The sequence below is a fragment of the Cydia fagiglandana genome, chromosome 2 (genome assembly GCF_963556715.1).
Source record: "Cydia fagiglandana chromosome 2, ilCydFagi1.1, whole genome shotgun sequence".
In the NCBI taxonomy this organism is placed as follows: domain Eukaryota; kingdom Metazoa; phylum Arthropoda; class Insecta; order Lepidoptera; family Tortricidae; genus Cydia; species Cydia fagiglandana.
Genome location: NC_085933.1, coordinates 27,367,976 through 27,387,955, shown reverse-complemented (window position 1 = coordinate 27,387,955; position 19,980 = coordinate 27,367,976). Strand labels below are relative to the sequence as shown.

At 36.7% G+C, this 19,980-nt stretch overlaps 7 non-coding genes across 7 annotated transcripts; 4 read left to right on the top strand and 3 right to left on the bottom strand.

Annotated features, from left to right (window-relative positions):
- The first annotated feature begins 441 nt into the window (after nt 1-441).
- Trnal-caa (transfer RNA leucine (anticodon CAA)) lies at nt 442-557 on the top strand. The gene is made up of 2 exons: nt 442-479; nt 513-557. It is a non-coding gene; the product is annotated as a tRNA-Leu (tRNA).
- Nucleotides 558-850: 293 nt separating this feature from the next.
- LOC134679730 (5S ribosomal RNA) lies at nt 851-969 on the bottom strand. Its single transcript, XR_010100397.1, has one exon. It is a non-coding gene; the product is annotated as a 5S ribosomal RNA (ribosomal RNA).
- A 2,004-nt stretch (nt 970-2,973) lies between these two features.
- Nucleotides 2,974-3,045, bottom strand: Trnae-uuc (transfer RNA glutamic acid (anticodon UUC)). Its single transcript has one exon. It is a non-coding gene; the product is annotated as a tRNA-Glu (tRNA).
- A 7,896-nt stretch (nt 3,046-10,941) lies between these two features.
- Nucleotides 10,942-11,015, top strand: Trnan-guu (transfer RNA asparagine (anticodon GUU)). Its single transcript has one exon. It is a non-coding gene; the product is annotated as a tRNA-Asn (tRNA).
- Nucleotides 11,016-11,512: 497 nt separating this feature from the next.
- Nucleotides 11,513-11,584, top strand: Trnac-gca (transfer RNA cysteine (anticodon GCA)). Its single transcript has one exon. It is a non-coding gene; the product is annotated as a tRNA-Cys (tRNA).
- A 1,161-nt stretch (nt 11,585-12,745) lies between these two features.
- Nucleotides 12,746-12,827, top strand: Trnas-cga (transfer RNA serine (anticodon CGA)). Its single transcript has one exon. It is a non-coding gene; the product is annotated as a tRNA-Ser (tRNA).
- A 750-nt stretch (nt 12,828-13,577) lies between these two features.
- On the bottom strand, nt 13,578-13,696 carry LOC134679728 (5S ribosomal RNA). The gene has a single exon (XR_010100395.1). It is a non-coding gene; the product is annotated as a 5S ribosomal RNA (ribosomal RNA).
- Between the last annotated feature and the right edge of the window lie 6,284 nt (nt 13,697-19,980).

The window sequence follows — 19,980 nt, the reverse complement described above, 5'->3', positions numbered from 1 at the left end:
GCCTTCGATAAGACTACTCTAGTTAGCCTTATCTTGCTTCTACGGCGCAACTAATAGTTCAGAGTCTGAACGCTAGATGTTGCTTATTACAGTAGAAATAGGCTAAACGTAACATACTACACAATTGCTTAGATTTTTGTACATACATTTATTTAGTTTTATTGCTTTAAAAAAAGGCCTAGTGAGTGCAATTTTTTTAAATAAATGACGGTCACTTAATTATTGATTTTAGTTGCGAATGTAGTGTTTTAGTTAGCTAGTAATAAAGGAAATAATCTGTTATTGATATGAATAAACCTTTTAATAAAGCCATGGAGATATAAGTAAGCTTACTTATTTCTCTTACTACGGTAAAGCGGGTCTAATGTATTCTAGATAGGTCACGTGGTCAGAAAAAATGGTTGTTAAAAATGAAGCATAATTTCGACAAGATTGCCAACTGTCAGGATGGCCGAGCGGTCTAAGGCGCCAGACTCAAGGTTACCTTGCCTACTATGTAGGTGTTTGAGCTGTTCTGGTCCTCTCTGAGGGCGTGGGTTCGAATCCCACTTCTGACAATATGTTTTGCTATGGTAAGTTTTATTTTTAAATCTCAGCAAACGCTTTGCTTTTATGTCATTCCTTGGCTTTGTGCTTTTCTTTTAGACGCTTCTACTTGTATACTGAATTTTTTCTATTAATATTAAAAAGATAATTGCTAATTACAATTTAATAAATATTAGTGCAAGTGGGGTCATTGCCCTTGTAAACTGACTTGCGAAATAAATATGTAAGCCTAATGCGACCACTTTCGTTAAGTAAAAATAGTGCTAACAACAGTAAAACAACGCGAAATAAAATGGCAACAAAAAGCCAACGACATTAGGTGTTCCCAGGCGGTCACCCATCCAAGTACTGACCTCGCCCGACGTTGCTTAACTTCGGTGATCGGACGAGAACCGGTGTATTCAACGTGGTATGGACGTTGGCGAAAGGAGAAGCAAATGTTTTCATCCCTATATCATTTATGACGTCATTGAAAAAAATCGTTTTTATTCAGCAAGTTACCTACACCCTACACTAACATTGGATTGGAGAGAGATGGTTATTAATTAGCAAAGTGCAAAATCGCTGGAGATAGAACTGGCGCTAAATCGCTGATTGGCACAAATAAACGTAATCTTATGGAATGTCCCACATTAAGTAATGTTAGCGTCGAACTAATTTGACTTCATGACGTTTAATGTACTCGTAGAAAAGACCACAAAATGAGGGCCGCACCCACCTAGCAAAGTATAAAAAAACTCACTAAAAATTTATCCGTCCGAGCAAAAAGCCAACGACACGAGGTGTTCCCAGGCGGTCACCCATCCAAGTACTGACCTCGCCCGACGTTGCTTAACCAGGGCTGCCAGATCGTATAATAGGCTACGAAATTCGTATAATGAAATTATTTTCGTATACATGTCGTATAGTTGGTCAATCGGTATAATTGGATACGAAAAAAACACCGATGTCAAACTACTGTCAATGCTTCAAAAAACAGTGTGCCAATCAGAGGGCCTACCGCGAACCACGTTGGACGTCTTGCCTCTCTGTCGCACTTGTAAATACGTACGTAAGTGTGACAGGGAGGCAACACGTTGAACGTGGTTCGCGGTAGACTAACTAATAGACTAACGTGGGCTATAACCGCGAAAATCCAAGTTCGCAAATTGCGGGCATCTTTCTCTTGTCACTCTTATTACGCTGTCATTGGAGTAAAAGAGAAAGATCCCCGCAATTTGGGGGCTTACCGTGAAAACCGAAATTCACCAGTTATTAAAAAATCGATTTAAAATAATAGTTTTTTTTTGTACTCGTATAATGCAATCGAATTTCGTATAATTGCGGGCACAGGATCGTATAATCAAGATTTATGTACTGGCAGCCCTGTGCTTAACTTCGGTGATCGGACGAGAACCGGTGTATTCAACGTGGTATGGACGTTGGCGACAGGAGAGTCAAATGTTTTCATCCATATATCATTTATGTCGTCATTCCGTAGTCAACTAGGAACCTTTGATATTGTCTATTAATATATTTTTCACCACACCAGCTCGGAAATGCTTACTTTGCACTTCAAAAACTGAAAGCAAAGTTGCATTCATCACAGGCAAAGTAATCAAATGCAAATTTTGAGTTGTTTTCTCATGTTTGCTGGTAGAACTGACTTTTAAATGATGATTTTGGATGATAAATATTTAGTAACATTTCATTTGGATTTGATTTAGTTTGATCTTGTCTGATATTTTACATTTAATATTTGCTTCGGGTTGGTGTGGTGAAAAATTTTGTGTTTCACTCTGGTGCAAATTTTGTTTAACCCTCGTGCTTTGAAACCCTCGCAACGCTCAAGATTCCAATTTTCGAACCACTCGCTACGCTCGTGGTTCAATTTTAGAATCTTTCGCTTGCTCGGGTATCAATATTAGCACGAGCGATTAAACAACAACTTTGCCCCCTTGTAAAACAAATAACTATTAATGCTGTTTACCCGCTCAGGGACCTCACGGTTCATGTTGAGACTGTACTTAGCTTTAAGGTATAAATAAGCATCATAGTACCAGGGGTCGGAAACCGGTATTTGCTACAAAAATACCGGTATTATTACGTTCTTTTTCGTTCTTTGGTTTATTATTTCATTTTTAATGGGACAATCTAATAACACAAAGTTGTTACCTAAATACATGATACAGTTCTACGTAAAGAGCATAAAATAATTCAAAATATTGGGCTAATTCGGGGTTTTTTAAAAATACCGGTTCCGAGCCATGCATAGTACAATATTAAATTGACATGACAAGCAATAAAATATTTGACTTTTACTTATAGTTTCGCCACGTCCGTCTGTCAGTCCGCGGCTTTGCTCGGTGGTCGTCAGTGCTGTTTGCTGCTAGAAAACTGCAAGAAATGTAGTTCAAGCTAAAAGGATTGAAAAGTGCAAAAAGATTATTCCCGTACCGGGAATCGAACCCGAGCCTCCTGGGTGAAAGCCAGGTATCCTAGCCACTAGACCATACGGGAGATGATGATGCGAGCAAAATTACGGTTCTTATTATAATCGTTATTGTTGCTGTAATCTGGACGCATATAAACGCCTAGCTTACGCTACGTCTTACGTAGGCGAACAACGCGCGAACGCGGCGCGGCGCGGCGCGAAGAAATCAATCCTTTGATGCCCATAGAAGTGTCCTACGTAAGCGATCTCGTTGCGAACGCGGTGCGGCGCGATTTGCACGCGAATGTCAGGCGGCGCGGCGCGGCGGCGGCCGCTTTCGCCGCGCCGCGTTCGCGCGTTGTTCGCCTACGTAAGACGTAGCGTTAGGCCCCGTGCCGTGCGTATAGCGTGCGTAGGGGGCAGTATAGGAGCCGTCAGATTTTTAGCGCGAGGCGTAAATGTGTCGTTTATGCTTCCGATGTAGTCCACAAGATGGCAGAACCTACTATGCACAACTTGCACAAGGAACCTTAAAAGCTTAGCCGTAGCAGTCGCTTTGGCAATGTACATGTTTCCGATTCAGGCCACGAGAAGGCAGATCCTCCAACGCACACGGTCCTTATAGTTACTCAACGGCTGGCCGGAGATTGCTCAAAACCGAGACGGATGGAGGGAGATCGAGGGGGGAGGCCTTTGTCCAGCACAATATATTCTGGGTGGAATAATAAGACATCAAAACTTGTCCCGAAAAAATAGATGTAACTTTCCAGTGAGTTACGAAAAAACTATAAGTTTCGGTAACTCGGAGGAAGATCTTTTAGGACATACAGTGACATTGTACAGGATAGACACTCTGTCCACAAAATTTTATTAGGTAAATAGGTATGACAAAAGAAACGATACCAAAATAAAAGTCGAGCCCTTTATAAAAACTTACGTTTCCAATACAAAATTGTTACTAACTGGAACCAATGTTGGCCGAAACGTTAATGCAATTGAATATTCTTGACCATTAACCAGTACAAATTGAACCGTCAACTGTAACCGTCCGTTACCGTTTACGGTTCAATTTGTAATGGTTAATGGTCAATTGCAATTAACGTTCGGCCACAGGTGAATTAAGTGTATTTTTAGTTTACTTAATTAACCCAGTTGATGGGCTGGGTGAACCCATGAGCTGGGTGAACAGAGTCAACTACAGGAACAGACTGGAACCCCAACCCCTCATCTGTGGCAACCGTTCCTGGTGACATTGTCAAGTTTAACTTGTGCAGTCGCCATCAGACACATCGGAGCAGCTGAGGTGCCCCAAAAATATCTGAACACGCATTATAGCGCCTTGACAATATTCGAGTGAAATCTACCAATTTTAGAAAAAAACTTGTAAATAAGATTATTTCCTTGTTTCCACGAGTAGCTAAGTAGGTACATTATTCGAACCTTTTCTGTAACATACGGCTATTATTATTACGCTGCACAAACTTCTTCATGATAATTATTTACTTGTAGTAGGCGTAATATCATTCAGCCTCTGGCCATGTTAAGTATTCAGAGTACCTAAAATTTTAAAATTTCTCAACGAGAATTCAAAATTTTGTATCAGATTTCTGAACGCATAGTCGCGCCCCCGCGCGCGCGCCGCTTCTGTCGCCCTCATTGACGTTTTTCATGCAGCCGCGGCCATTACGTCCTATTAAAATAAAAAAGTATTTATATCAAATAAAGGACGAAATATGTAAAGAAGAAAATAAAATAGTATATCTTATTTACCAATATTGCGGAATAGAAGAAAAAATAAGAAGATTGGAGAAGATTCAAGAGCATACGCGTTCAAATCCAAATACGGCGTCCTTTCGTTGGAAAAGGCCCAGACGCGTTACATACCGATCGATGGATCATGGTCTTCAACCTATTCTAGGTCTGCAATTCTGCATCATCTAGATCCCTATCTCCGCCAGCGGCGTAGAGAAGTAGATATCGCTCGGTATCCAGATGTAAGCCTCGCTCTCCAATAGTGCCAGCATTCGGTTAATTATTTAATACACATAATATTCCGAAAAGGAACATTAATTATAATCAGGTAAAAAATATGATTTGTTTAAGTTATTTTTATCTGGTGTTAGTGCTGTGCGTTGGAGTGTTATAACTAGCCAACTGGTTGCTGACTGTACTTGGTTATGATGTGCATATGCATTCTGTAGCGCTATTCTCTGTTTCTAACTGCATAAAATGGCTGTGCTAATCATTTTGGAGTGTTAATCTAGACATCTCTGTTTGATATTCGCACTTGGCAACTTTGGCGTACTACACTAGGTGCGTTCACTGCCAATAGCCAGGGGATATTGTCACATATTCCTTGCCAACAACACTGAGACATTGCTCATTTCCTACCTGATAATAGGGTGCATTATAAGCCACCTACAAGTCTTGCTAGATAAACTTACCTACTGGGTTTTGTGGCGTGTTAGACTAGACACCGCTCTTAACCTAATGAGTTAATCATGTGGTATGCCAGATTAGGCCGTCTCTTGATATATACTCATCTTCAAGTAGGTGAAATTAAGAAGGTACTTACTTATTCTAATGTCAGCAAGCGAAGAATTAAGCGAGCAAACCTTGACATTGTCGGAGGGACGCACCAGAATTTTGGATATTATAGGAAAAATCCTTATAGGATAGTGTTGTTGTTTGATTACAGATAAATAATTAAGAACATTATAAAAGAAGTATGACCCGGACAAGATTACAAAAAACTACTCTGCGCTGTAAGAAATTATTGGTCCTCCAAAGATGAACCCACAGACTTAACCTGCAGCTGGTGAGATTCTTGCCAGTGGGGAACGAGGCTAAGTATTGAAATGGTAAAAAATAAAGTTTCCTGTTCTCTGACTGTGATGATTTAGCTCTCAAAAATTGTGTACTGTACCAGCTATAAGAAGGTATTGTCACTTCTAAGTGATTCTGTCCATTTTTTGAAATTAAATACTGAATCATAATAAATGGCATAAGAGGTTTATTAAATCTTTTAAACATGCTGTTGACAAGTGATGTTTTAAGAAAATCTAGCAGAAGAAGTTTAAACTCCGGCAGCCCAGCCCGTAAGCCTGGCACTTTAAACTTCAAAGGCTCAAATACCAATCATATTTTCTAACGTATGATTTGCTGTTGTATTTGTTTCATACAATAAAGTATTTATTAAACATAACAATATACAAAAACCCCTGGTCAAAAGCAAGGAAGAGGAAGCAGAGCAAGACTTTCCTCTCTGCAGTCACAATGTGGTCGCCACAGTGGTCGCACACAGCGACATCACAACTGCAGCCTGTGTTCATTTAGAACAAATTCTTAAAAGCTGTGGTTTACTTAATTGTATGTACCTAACCTACCTTTTTTCACATATAAGGATTTTGTCCGGTCTATCTCATACAAAGTTCCTTTTTTATCTGTGCCAACACCTACAAGTATTCCGAAATATGATCACTTCTGTGAAATTGATAGTCGAATACTAGAAAAATATGTGACTGAGGTATATACTGTGTGTACAAATATATGCCTATGATGACCTTATAAAATCATGTTCACTTTATAGGTACCTATAGGCAAGATCCATATATTAATATATAAGCACATTTAGGTAGTGCAACTGAGCGGTTTTAAGTTAACAAGATATTAGAATTGCCAGAAACTAAGAACACAAAATTGTTAAATGAGCACTAGCTCCAAGATGTTTTACTTGATTTCTTGAATGTAGAAAACATATCTGTTTCATGTGGAAAGATGAGATTTCAGTTTTTAGTCTTAACATACCTAGACTATTAAACTAGATATCTCTCTAGCTAGATATATGTGCCAGACCTTTTATGAAGTGTTTAAGATCACATACACACACAGACTGTTTAGATGATAGATATATCTATTGTTGATACTCCTTATAACAAATGTTATACTATGTAGGTACTTATACAGGACACACTTAATTTTAGTCTTGGTACCATTACCTATGTGGAGTTATAATCAAATGGAACTAGCTTCTTAGTACCTCAGAAAGCTGGCTACTATATAGATTTATTTCTTTACCTACTAGGGAAAAAATTCAAAGTTAATCAAAAGATAAAGCCCTTTAAAAATTGGTACATTGCTAATATAAATTGGTTGTTTGTATAGTTATAGGATAAGTTTGGCTATCTGTATGTTTACACAAACGCTTTAAGGGTTAAAGAGCTGAAAAGACAAAAATACATACTTAAGTATACTAAATTCAATATATTTTAAGGAAACCTAGTGTGACATTTTTTGGTGGCTCATTAAAATAAAGATTTATAAATATGCTTTCTGCAGATATTTACTTACTTACAGTAATAGTTTATTGACACGCTGGGGCGGCAGATTAGAATGAGTTAGCTGTTGGATTATGGAAGGAGTCAAAAAGAATATATATTACATTAAATTTGTTCAGCTTATGGTGGTCTTTTATGTTTAAAGACTTTCTTTCCGGTTTAACAGATTGTGAGATGCTTCTGAGAGCACAGCTTGACAACACAGCTATCGCAATTATTTATAAACCGAATAGGTGAAATTAAATCCTGTATTTTTATGGCTAGGAACATTTTGCAGTGGTGCGAAAAAAGACATTACAATATTCTACTTAAATGATATATTTGTGCTATAAAGCTATTAAGTGATAACTGGGGATTTTAGAGTTAATACAAAGTTTTAATACAAATTTGAAATGTCTTGCAACATTTTGCAACTTCATATACCTATCGAGTTATTGGTAGCCGTGCAGATGAAATATGTGAACGCTATACATATATCCTGGTGAAGTAACCCAGATGTTTTTTCTACATAAGTAGATGCTTTCACGTTTTCATGCATATAAAAATTATTTTATCTATGCTTTTCTTTAATTTGAAATGAAATCTAAGGTATTAAAGTTATAGGAAAACCAGAAGGCACGGTCACTGAAACTACTCAGTTTAACAAAATATTTATGAGTATATGTTACATATAATTGTAAAGAGTAGAGCCCCAGCTCTCAATTAAATAAACTTATTCTATTAACCGATTTCAAGTTTCAACATGGTTATCCCAGTGTTATCCGGGGAGTGTCATCAGCCATCTCTGAACGAGCAGGGAAGAGGAGGAGGAGACAGGAGGAACTTCTGATTGGTGAGGCCAACAGTATGGTGTAATCCCTTGCGCCCAACACCGTCAAGCAACATGATGCCTAAACACTTGAAATACTGGTGTATATTTTGTGAAAATAATTACATTATTTTATGGTATCTGTTCCAGAAGTGCTTGCCGTTTTAATAGCATTACTTATGCTAGGTATAGAAGTGTAATTTTCTGTAAATCTGTTCTTGGTTTTTTATTGGGGAATAGGCTCTCCTCAAATGATACAATTGAACATTTTAGGAAGAACGTTTTTTAGATTACACCCACCTCAACATTAAAGTGTGAGCTGATACCTTAATCAGTCTTAAATTACTTATCAACAATGTCACCAACTAATGAAAATATTTCATTAGGTACAGACAGAAAAAGTAAAAAATTACTTTATTTTTTTTATTAGCCATTGTGATTATACGCAACGTGCAAACCCTCAAATTGATAAAATATGAAACTTTATTCTGATTTTTGATAAAGACCTTTATGGGCTTTATAAATTACAGTAACCTTTGCTACCTTCAAAATTAATTTTTCAAGATAAAACTAAATTGAAATTGAGTAAGGTTGCTTAAGCTAAACATTGGTTAGCTATATATAAATGAATGATAATATTCGTGATGGTAGATTATAAAATTGTTAGTGATTATGTATTATTGCCTTCAAAAACCTCATGCAAAATTGCATGTTAACTCCTAATTTCTATAAGTACCTACTACATCTCAAGCAATAAAATTCTATGTCTATTTCAAAGAAAAAATCTCTTCCTAAACGATTTGTAGATGGACTAAGTCCTACTCTTAAAAAATAGTGGTGTTGATATTTTTTAATCCCACCACTCATTTAACCCATTATGCGCAGCCTGACAAGGCTGCTCAGGCTGACAAGCAGCAAAATCGTTTAGGAGTTACAAAAACATTACACTTCTAATAATTTTGCTCAATTTCATAATCATAGTTCCATCTAATTCTAATAATTATATAAAGATATATCCTTACTATCTAGTTAATGAGAAAATAAGTGTTACCAAAGGTTGTAAGCAGCAACACACTATCAAGAGTTGCTTATAGTTGTTGAATTCGTTAAAAATTGCATCTCATGCTAACATTTGATTTCTTTGATAGTCCTATAATAATTGAGTTTTAAGTGGTACTTGATGCTATTAATGAAATACCTATTAATAAGAAACAAATTAATTTTGTTTCAATTATCATATGACAGGCAGTTTGATGAAATAATGATCTCTATATCTATAATGATCACTAGATCTCTAAATAATGTTGTTAACTAAATATACATATATACTGAAAATAGTTGATGATAACTAAAAAGGTACCTACTTTAAAAATGAAATCATAAATCATTGATTTCATTATTGTAAGTAATACAAAGCCAAAACAAACTTTGAATACTTATCTCTAAACATCTACAAGTAAATAATTATCATGAAGAAGTTTGTGCAGCGTAATAATAATTGGAAATTAAACGAACTTACCTGTAAGTGAAGTTCTATTTCAATTATATTAGCTGCACAAACTTCGAAATGATAATCCCTCCCGCCCAGTACCCGCGTTGTCCTGAGACAACCAGGGATTTTAATAGTGAAAAATCCCTGTCAAAGTTTAAGATAATATTGGCTTTGCTGAGTTGCGGGCCAAGCTGTCATATCAGTTGGCATATTCACTGCCAGCGCGAGCTACGAGCGAAGCTGATAATATGCGTTTTCCGCTTTGTAGCGACAAGCGCCTAAGACTAGAGAACCTGCCTAGGTAGCGGGTCACTGGCAGTGAAAGTATTATGTCTTGGCTTGTTACTCTAAACTAAATGAGGGCGACAGAAGCGGCGCGCGCGCGGGGGCGCGACTATGCGTTCAGAAATCTGATACAAAATTTTGAATTCTCGTTGAGAAATTTTAAAATTTTAGGTACTCTGAATACTTAACATGGCCAGAGGCTGAATGATATTACGCCTACTACAAGTAAATAATTATCATTTCGAAGTTTGTGCAGCTAATATAATTGAAATAGAACTTCACTTACAGGTAAGTTCGTTTAATTTCCAATTATGCGTAGTGTAGATCGATGATACAATCGCATTTATTTTAAGTTTTGAAAGATAAGTGCCCAAGATAAAAAATCAACTAATTCAAGTACCATTTGTTATTATCATACATCGTAACTTTTACAGCATTTTTGGTGCAGCGGAGTGGTGTTATCGGAATCTGTATAAACAATTATTTCAACCCTAATGATTAATAGGTACATAAGACAATTTATTAAACGATTTCAAAGGTTACAATACAAATCCTAATCTACAATACAATACAATACAAAATCCAAAAATTATTAGTGTTCCGTACAAAACTTTGTTTACGGAACACTTATGGGATCACTTCGGTCTTGCAAATCAGTTATTTAACATAAACTAACAACTGATAAAACAAACTATTCACAAAATTCGTTCCGAGTCCCTCCAGATGCAAAGGAGCCCATGACGCTCGCCGCGTTGCCACGTTGAACCGCGATGGACAACCTTAGCATAAGGAACGACCCCGAGCGCGGGTCATATGATTGATTATATGCATGATTAATTACGTTAATATTAACCTTAATTTACCATTTCAGTTGGATAAATTATCTATACCAATTCCGTTAACACCACTCCGCTGCACCAAAAATGCTGTAAAAGTTACGATGTCTGGTTATTATTATATTATTAATTAATTTATTATCCTTTTATCACGCTAAATTCAAGTGCTAGTTAATCGCCAGAGGGTTTTGCAAGTGTTACGCAATTTGGGCGGTGCCACCATCGCCTCCGTGGCGCAATTGGTTAGCGCGTTCGGCTGTTAACCGAAAGGTTGGTGGTTCGAGCCCACCCGGGGGCGTTACTTTTTGCATATTGTTCGAACATTACTTATTTGTTTTATTATTTTCTTGTTTTTTAATCTAACCAAAGAATGTTCAAATAACGGTAATACCTATAGTATTTTAGTTAGGCATTTATTCTAACTCTAACCCTCGTCTCGTACATGTCAAATAATTGAAACAAATGTGAAGTAGTACCTACATTAAACATCTCTTATTCTTATTCTTACACAGTGCATTTGCAATATGTATTTGCATGGTTCTTATGCTCTTTGAATACGAACTTCAACAAAATAACAAGTATGATTCACCTATTGTCAAAAAATTATTCTGCGCTTTATGCAAAAGAGATAAAGTTCGAATTACATTATTTACTCCTAGGTGCAGTTGAACAGAATTTATTCTTTTGTTATCCCATAACTTTACAAATGTTCCAACAAATTGCCGTTTCAATTATTGATCAAGCTTCAAGTCAAGGCCAATGTTTAAGAACCCTGTTTTCACCGACTCTTACATCGGGGATATAGCTCAGTGGTAGAGCATTCGACTGCAGATCGAGAGGTCCCCGGTTCAAACCCGGGTGTCCCCTGGCTAATTGCCTTTTTGCCAGTTTTAAATTTAAGTGCTGAGTTCGGCATTTTTTTATTTATTTTGGCAATTTTTGCTATGCATTTTGAGAAATCTTGCTCAATGCGAGAAATCTTGTTTTACCAGTCCAGATCTTTTCGCTTTATTATATTAATATTTTATACATATATAAGGATTTATTTCTATTTATTGAGAATATATTAAGGTATACAATATCATTAATTCTTATCTCTAATGTTAGTACATATTTAATCATATAATATTTAAATATTGTTAGTTTGGGTTAAGGCATTTATAATTGGGGTAATGCCGTGAGTATTATGGGCACTTTTGCACCGGAAGCGATAAAGAACGGGTTTGACTAATAGTTACTGTGTAATAATTTTAAAGATGTAAAATTCCTATGTTATGTAAAACAATTAGACTTACAGATACTTTTTGCGAACAGTTGGTTTATAATTGTATTTTTAATAAAATTACAAATGTGGAATATTTTTCTATATTATATTATTTTATTGTTTTTTACGTCAGTGATGATGATTGATATGATGATCCTGGGATCGGGGTTTTTTTAAAGAGCTGGCCCTTAAAAAGTGTTCTGCTGTGTATGACACGAGCCTCAAGCTGCTGCAGTGCACGGTGAAACCATTAAAATACGTATTTACAAGTGTATAAAGCACAGCTATTTGTTAATTGTATTCATGTTTCATGAATAAACACTTTTTGGAACATGTTATTATCTTAATTTTGTAAATGAAGAAAAACTATATGTAGTAACAAATGTTAATGCATAACATGATGTGAAATACCAGTGAAGCTAGAGTTCCTTCTCATACTGTGAAGTTCGCGTACCGTTGCTCGATTAGCGGCACTCATCTGGTGAGTGATGAATAATTGGAATATTTGGATGTATAATAGCAAAATTATAATACTTTATATACATACTCTACAGCTGTAACTCCTTCGTTCCCCCTACATAATGAGCACTAGAAAGGCCCAAATAGTTCATATTAATACATGTTTTTACTGCTTTTAGCACTTTATCTGTATCGATATTTTCAGACGTGACTGTGACTGTGCCTTATTATGAAGGCAGATTAATTATCAATGAACTTACAATACCCTATAACAACTAAAAGTAAAATTCGCCACGTTAGCCATGGCAGTCGTGGCCGAGTGGTTAAGGCGTCTGACTCGAAATCAGATTCCCTCTGGGAGCGTAGGTTCGAATCCTACCGGCTGCGAATCTTTTGGGGTTTTTATTTATTTATTTATTTATTTAAACCTGATTGAAACTAATATTGCACAGAAATAAAAATAATGTGCAAATGGCGGACTTAATGCCTAATGGCATTCTCTACCAGTCAACCATCAGTTTTTTAAATAAATATATTCTGTTATATACAAGTATTATATATATACATTGATATATATATTTTTTACGCCAGCCATGATCGGTTGATCGCAGCCCTTAAAACTTGTACTGCTTTGGCACAAACCAACATTAAGCATCAAACCACTACAGTGCACGGTGAAACCATAAAAATACAATGTATTGCACGTGCCCGACGTACTGTGTAGGTGTATAAACCTACATATGTATGTATGTACATACATACATATGTAGGTTTATACACCTACTAAAAACTACTTTTATCATGGAGCCAACTCTGATCTCGTGAAAAAAATGTGATGTTCGCCGAAATAGAATAGACAAGAGATTTTTTTTTGCGTTTTCGGGGTTGGCCCTTATAATAAAAGTTGTTCAGTATGAGCTACATATTCAACACTCCGAGTATGACCAGAGAAAGTCAGAAATATCAAAATCACTCTAGTACAAAGATAGAAAAGTGTACGCCACACATAAAATTGATTTCTTCCAGTTATACTACGTTATACTGTTGTATTGTAGTTTTAGTCCAAAACACAGACCAAAGACCACCCTAAAAGTAATTTAATAATTCATTTTAAAAATAAAAAACAAAATGGCAAACAGCCAACGACACGAGGTGTTCCCAGGCGGTCACCCATCCAAGTACTGACCTCGCCCGACGTTGCTTAACTTCGGTGATCGGACGAGAACCGGTGTATTCAACGTGGTATGGACGTTGGCGATTGCTGTGTCGAATGTTCTGTACAATAAACGAATTGTAAGCTCAATCGGTTTACTAAACGGACGCTAGACGCTCTAGTTAGTTACACTACTCCTCACTAGATAGAGTGGTATGGCAAAATGTTTTACATCAAACCAAGGTCACATAACATACAATAAATTGTCATGCTTCCACTAATGTTAACTTTATCGCGTGCAAGCAAAAAGAATAGATAGTATAGAGGGGTCCTGTCATTGTCAATTTTTTAGTCACGGTACATTTACTGCCATCTATCGACACACGATTAAAACTTAAAATAAAATTGAAAATGTATAAAATAATCAAAATATGTTTACGGATAAATGATTCTTAATTTTTATTGTTCCCTACTGACCCATGTTCGTTCACTGATATGTGTTAAAATTGTTATTTAAATACCAAACGGTGTCGTTAACGCCATCTAGCCGAGAATAGGCCAAAGGTAATGGCGCCATCTATTCGAGAATGACTTTTCCTTGGCCGTCCGAGGCACGTTTTTTTCTTAGACTTTATTTATCTTATACGGAGTTATATATATCTCTGGTGCAAGTATATCTGTTTCTTTGGTACGCTATCTAGACACGCGGCAGCGTGTCAAGCCAAGTTCAAGCAAAGGAACTGGCTAGCCAGCGCCGAGTGTAATATTACACGAACCACTTGGTGCCACTTTTGACCCTTCTATAACTCAAAACATCTTTGACGTAAACACATAAAACTACGTGTGTTTAATTATATCCATAAGGATATCTAGAAGCCCAAATTTCATGAAGCTAGCTCAAACGGTTATAAAGGTATGAAGGTCAAAAAGTCGTAAATTTTAAGACTGACTTATGACTTATAGTACCTAAACCTAACCTACTTCCAGATGACCTAGAAGGATGAAATTTGGAATCCAGCTTGGTTATTGTGTGTAACCGTAGGAAAAAATCTAAAAATAAAATAAAGTTAATAAATAGGGGGGGTCCCCATACAAAAAAACCACTTTTTATTGGGACTGACATATAAGTACCTAAACCTAACCTACTTCCAGATGACCTAGAAGGATGAAATTTGGAATCCAGCTCGGTTATTGTGTGTAACCGTAGGAAAAAATCTAAAAATAAAATAAAGTTTAAAAATAGGGGGGGTCCCCATACAAAAAAACCATTTTTTATTGGGACTGATATAAGTACCTAAACCTAACCTACTTCCAGATGACCTAGAAGGATGAAATTTGGAATCCAGCTCGGTTATTGTGTGTAAGCGTAGGAAAAAATCTAAAAATAAAAAAAAGTTAAAAAATAGGGGAGGTCCCCATACAAAAAAATATTTTTTTATTGTAGCGTTGGAACCGTTACAAGCAGATATTTGAAACTACCCCAATATATGTATTATTATATTTGCTATATTAAAATAAAGTTTAGTCAAAAAATAAGTGGTGTCCCCATACAAAAAACTTTTAATACGCTCTAAACAACCGGCCAACGGTGTGTCGTCGGCGGCGCGCGGTACCACATAATTATACAAAGAACAGAAGTAAAAACCATACAGTGGAAACACAAGAAAAAACATTAAATCTCAATACCTGCCTAGTTTTCTTTACAAAAAGTATTGATATCCCACCAAAAACATAAATGTAAAAAAGGAGAGCCAAGTTCAATACAAAAATTATGCTTGGCTGTGGGGCTCGCCGCAAAAAGAATGGAGATCTAAATGAGTGCCACTGCCAAGTTCTATGCAAAATCCAAATATGTATTTATAGGAACAAAATAACATTATAAACAAGTATTAAACTCTATTTCTTTGCTTTATTGGATACCTATAACAATTGCTGTTATTTAAAAAAATGTGAGATCTTAAAGTAGGTTAGATTTGGCTTGGCCAGGTTTTATATGATTGTGAAGTTGACCGCCCCATATCGAGTGCCCGCAAATGGCATATCTATATCGTTAGTTCATCGTTAGTTCACGTTAGTTCAGTATATTAAATCGTTAGGATCCGACTACAACATCGATTTTTTTTAAAAACAAAAGTGGGGAGGTCAACTTCACGCTACCGCCCCAAAATCGATTTTATGGTTTTTATCAATTAGAATCGATAGATAATCGTTAGTTCACGTTAGTTCAGTATTTTAAATCGTTAGGATCCGATTCTAAGTATTTTTTTTTTTCAATTTTGTGGGGCGGTCAACTTCACGTGAAGTTGACCGCCCCATATCGAGTGCCCGCAAATGGCATATCTATATCGTTAGTTCATCGTTAGTTCACGTTAGTTCAGTATATCAAATCGTTAGGATCCGACGCATAACTTGTGTACGAATTTTTTTTTAAAGTAGGGGAGCGGCAACACCGTCTTCCGCTCCAAAACTGTATTTATGGTTCCAATCAATTGGAATCGATATGTAGTCGTTAGTTCATCGTTAGTTCATGATAGTTCAGCATGTGAAATCGTTAGGATCCGACTACATTACGTATTTTAAAAAAATAACATAAGTGGGGCGGTCAACTTCACCCTACCGCCCCAAAATCGATTTTATGGATTCTTTCAATTAGAATCGTTAGTTCATCGTTAGTTCACGTTAGTTCAGTATATTAAATCGTTAGGATCCGACTAAAAGATGTTTTTTTTTTTAAAACGAAAGTGGGGAGGTCAACTTCACGTGAAGTTGACCGCCCCATATCGAGTGCCCGCAAATGGCATATCTATATCGTTAGTTCATCGTTAGTTCACGTTAGTTCAGTATATCAAATCGTTAGGATCCGACGCATAACTTGTGTACGAATTTTTTTTTAAAGTAGGGGAGCGGCAACACCGTCTTCCGCTCCAAAACTGTATTTATGGTTCCAATCAATTGGAATCGATATGTAGTCGTTAGTTCATCGTTAGTTCATGATAGTTCAGCATGTGAAATCGTTAGGATCCGACTACATTACGTATTTTAAAAAAATAACATAAGTGGGGCGGTTAACTTCACGCTACCGCCCCAAAACCGATTTTATGGATTCTTTCAATTAGAATCGTTAGTTCATCGTTAGTTCACGTTAGTTCAGTATATTAAATCGTTAGGATCCGACTAAAAGATGTTTTTTTTTTAAAAACGAAAGTGGGGAGGTCAACTTCACGTGAAGTTGACCGCCCCATATCGAGTGCCCGCAAATGGCATATCTATATCGTTAGTTCATCGTTAGTTCACGTTAGTTCAGTATATCAAATCGTTAGGATCCGACGCATAACTTGTGAACGAATTTTTTTTTAAAGTAGGGGAGCGGCAACACCGTCTTCCGCTCCAAAACTGTATTTATGGTTCCAATCAATTGGAATCGATATGTAGTCGTTAGTTCATCGTTAGTTCATGATAGTTCAGCATGTGAAATCGTTAGGATCCGACTACATTACGTATTTTAAAAAAATAACATAAGTGGGGCGGTCAACTTCACGCTACCGCCCCAAAACCGATTTTATGGATTCTTTCAATTAGAATCGTTAGTTCATCGTTAGTTCACGTTAGTTCAGTATATTAAATCGTTAGGATCCGACTAAAAGATGTTTTTTTTTTAAAAACGAAAGTGGGGAGGTCAACTTCACGTGAAGTTGACCGCCCCATATCGAGTGCCCGCAAATGGCATATCTATATCGTTAGTTCATCGTTAGTTCACGTTAGTTCAGTATATCAAATCGTTAGGATCCGACGCATAACTTGTGTACGAATTTTTTTTTAAAGTAGGGGAGCGGCAACACCGTCTTCCGCTCCAAAACTGTATTTATGGTTCCAATCAATTGGAATCGATATGTAGTCGTTAGTTCATCGTTAGTTCATGATAGTTCAGCATGTGAAATCGTTAGGATCCGACTACATTACGTATTTAAAAAAAATAACATAAGTGGGGCGGTCAACTTCACGCTACCGCCCCAAAATCGATTTTATGGATTCTTTCAATTAGAATCGTTAGTTCATCGTTAGTTCACGTTAGTTCAGTATATTAAATCGTTAGGATCCGACTAAAAGATGTTTTTTTTTTTAAAACGAAAGTGGGGAGGTCAACTTCACGTGAAGTTGACCGCCCCATATCGAGTGCCGGCAAATGGCATATCTATATCGTTAGTTCATCGTTAGTTCACGTTAGTTCAGTATATCAAATCGTTAGGATCCGACGCATAACTTGTGTACGAATTTTTTTTTAAAGTAGGGGAGCGGCAACACCGTCTTCCGCTCCAAAACTGTATCTATGGTTCCAATCAATTGGAATCGATATGTAGTCGTTAGTTCATCGTTAGTTCATGATAGTTCAGCATGTGAAATCGTTAGGATCCGACTACATTACGTATTTTAAAAAAATAACATAAGTGGGGCGGTCAACTTCACGCTACCGCCCCAAAACCGATTTTATGGATTCTTTCAATTAGAATCGTTAGTTCATCGTTAGTTCACGTTAGTTCAGTATATTAAATCGTTAGGATCCGACTAAAAGATGTTTTTTTTTAAAAAACGAAAGTGGGGAGGTCAACTTCACGTGAAGTTGACCGCCCCATATCGAGTGCCCGCAAATGGCATATCTATATCGTTAGTTCATCGTTAGTTCACGTTAGTTCAGTATATCAAATCGTTAGGATCCGACGCATAACTTGTGAACGAATTTTTTTTTAAAGTAGGGGAGCGGCAACACCGTTTTCCGCTCCAAAACTGTATTTATGGTTCCAATCAATTGGAATCGATATGTAGTCGTTAGTTCATCGTTAGTTCATGATAGTTCAGCATGTGAAATCGTTAGGATCCGACTACATTACGTATTTTAAAAAAATAACATAAGTGGGGCGGTCAACTTCACGCTACCGCCCCAAAACCGATTTTATGGATTCTTTCAATTAGAATCGTTAGTTCATCGTTAGTTCACGTTAGTTCAGTATATTAAATCGTTAGGATCCGACTAAAAGATGTTTTTTTTTTTAAAACGAAAGTGGGGAGGTCAACTTCACGTGAAGTTGACCGCCCCATATCGAGTGCCCGCAAATGGCATATCTATATCGTTAGTTCATCGTTAGTTCACGTTAGTTCAGTATATTAAATCGTTAGGATCCGACTACAACATCGATTTTTTTTAAAAACAAAAGTGGGGAGGTCAACTTCACGCTACCGCCCCAAAATCGATTTTATGGTTTTTATCAATTAGAATCGATAGATAATCGTTAGTTCACGTTAGTTCAGTATTTTAAATCGTTAGGATCCGATTCTAAGTATTTTTTTTTTTTTCAATTTTGTGGGGCGGTCAACTTCACGTGAAGTTGACCGCCCCATATCGAGTGCCCGCAAATGGCATATCTATATCGTTAGTTCATCGTTAGTTCACGTTAGTTCAGTATATCAAATCGTTAGGATCCGACGCATAACTTGTGTACGAATTTTTTTTTAAAGTAGGGGAGCGGCAACACCTTCTTCCGCTCCAAAACTGTATTTATGGTTCCAATCAATTGGAATCGATATGTAGTCGTTAGTTCATCGTTAGTTCATGATAGTTCAGCATGTGAAATCGTTAGGATCCGACTACATTACGTATTTTAAAAAAATAACATAAGTGGGGCGGTCAACTTCACGCTACCGCCCCAAAATCGATTTTATGGATTCTTTCAATTAGAATCGTTAGTTCATCGTTAGTTCACGTTAGTTCAGTATATTAAATCGTTAGGATCCGACTAAAAGATGTTTTTTTTTTTAAAACGAAAGTGGGGAGGTCAACTTCACGTGAAGTTGACCGCCCCATATCGAGTGCCCGCAAATGGCATATCTATATCGTTAGTTCATCGTTAGTTCACGTTAGTTCAGTATATTAAATCGTTAGGATCCGACTACAACATCGATTTTTTTTAAAAACAAAAGTGGGGAGGTCAACTTCACGCTACCGCCCCAAAATCGATTTTATGGTTTTTATCAATTAGAATCGATAGATAATCGTTAGTTCACGTTAGTTCAGTATTTTAAATCGTTAGGATCCGATTCTAAGTATTTTTTTTTTTTCAATTTTGTGGGGCGGTCAACTTCACGTGAAGTTGACCGCCCCATATCGAGTGCCCGCAAATGGCATATCTATATCGTTAGTTCATCGTTAGTTCACGTTAGTTCAGTATATCAAATCGTTAGGATCCGACGCATAACTTGTGTACGAATTTTTTTTTAAAGTAGGGGAGCGGCAACACCGTCTTCCGCTCCAAAACTGTATTTATGGTTCCAATCAATTGGAATCGATATGTAGTCGTTAGTTCATCGTTAGTTCATGATAGTTCAGCATGTGAA